This window comes from Carlito syrichta, unplaced genomic scaffold (genome assembly GCF_000164805.1).
Source record: "Carlito syrichta isolate Samal-C Ts95f unplaced genomic scaffold, Tarsius_syrichta-2.0.1 Scaffold303210, whole genome shotgun sequence".
In the NCBI taxonomy this organism is placed as follows: domain Eukaryota; kingdom Metazoa; phylum Chordata; class Mammalia; order Primates; family Tarsiidae; genus Carlito; species Carlito syrichta.
The window spans coordinates 269,909-271,426 of record NW_007247306.1 but is presented as its reverse complement, the minus strand read 5'-3'; positions in this window follow the sequence as shown (position 1 = coordinate 271,426).

Genomic DNA, 1,518 nt, shown 5'->3' with positions numbered 1-1,518 from the left:
TTTTTTTTTTTTTGCTGTGGATTGTTCTGGCTATTCTTGGTTGTTTGTGTTTCCATATGAATTCCTGTATTGTTTTTTCTAGCTCTGAAAAAAATGTTGCTGGTAATTTGATGGGTATTGCATTAAATCTGTAGATTGCCTTAGGTAGAATGGACATCTTTATAATGCTGATTCTTCCAATCCATGAGCATGGGATATCTTTCCACATATTTGTGTCATCCTTGATTTCTTTGAGCAGTGTTTTGTAGTTTTCTTTGTGAAGTTCTTTCACATCTCTGGTTAGGAAGATGCCAAGGTATTTCATTTTTTGTGTGGCTATTGTGAATGGGATTGTGTTTTTTATTTGGGTTTCTGTTTGTTTATTATTGGTGTAAAGAAATGCGATTGTCTTTTGCACATTTATTTTATATCCTGAGACTTTGCCAAAGTCCTTTATCAGTGCACGAAGGCTTTTGACAGATCCTCTTGGGTTTTCAAGGTTCACGATCATGTCATCAGCAAAGAGGGATAACTTGACTTCCTCTTTTCCTATTTGGATACCCCTGATCACCTTCTCTTTTCTGATTGCTCCAGCTAGGACATCCAATACTATATTGAACAGGAGGGGAGAGAGTGGGAATCCTTGTCTTGTTCTAGCTTTCAGGGGAAATGGTTCCAATTTTTGTCTGTTTAGTAGTATGCTAGGTGTGGGTTTCTCGTAGATGGCTTTTACTATTTTGAGGTATGTTCCATGTATGCCTAGGTATTCGAGGGTTTTTATCAGGAAGGGGTGCTAGATTTTATCAAAATCTTTTTCTGCATCTAATGATATAATCATGTGGTTTTTGTTCTAATGTCTGTTGATATATTTAATTACATTTATTGTCTTGCGAATGTTGAGCCAGTCTTGCATCCCAGGGATAAAGTCTACTTGGTCATGATGAATGATTTTTGAGATGTGTTGTTGAATCTGGTTTGCTAGGATCTTGTTGAGAATTTTGGCATCTATGTTCATCAAAGATATTGGCCTTTAGTTCTCTTTCTTTGTTGGGTCTTTACCTGGCTTGGGTATCAGTGTGATGTTGGCTTTGTGGAATGATTTGGAGAGGGTTCCATTTTTCTCAATCACCTGGAATACTTTCAGTAGGATTGGTATCAAGTCCTCCTCAAATGTCTTATAGAATTCTGCTGGAAAGCCATCTGGTCCAGGGCCTTTTTTTGTAGGTAGTTTTCTTATTACATAGTCAATTTCCTTGATTGTTATTGGTCTATTTAGGGTCTTGATTTCTTCTTGTTTCAACCTAGGCAGGTTGTGTGATATCAGAAAGTCTTCCATTTCCTTAAGGTTTTCCAGTTTGTTTCCATACAGGTGTACATAGTAGTCTCTAATGATCTTTTGTATTTCTTCAGGGTCAGATGTGACTTTATGTTTTGTGTTTCTGGTTGTATTTATTTGGGCATTTTCTCTTTTTTTCTTGGTCAGTCTAGCTAAGGGACCATCAATCTTGTTTATCCTTTCAAAGAACCAACTTTTTGTTT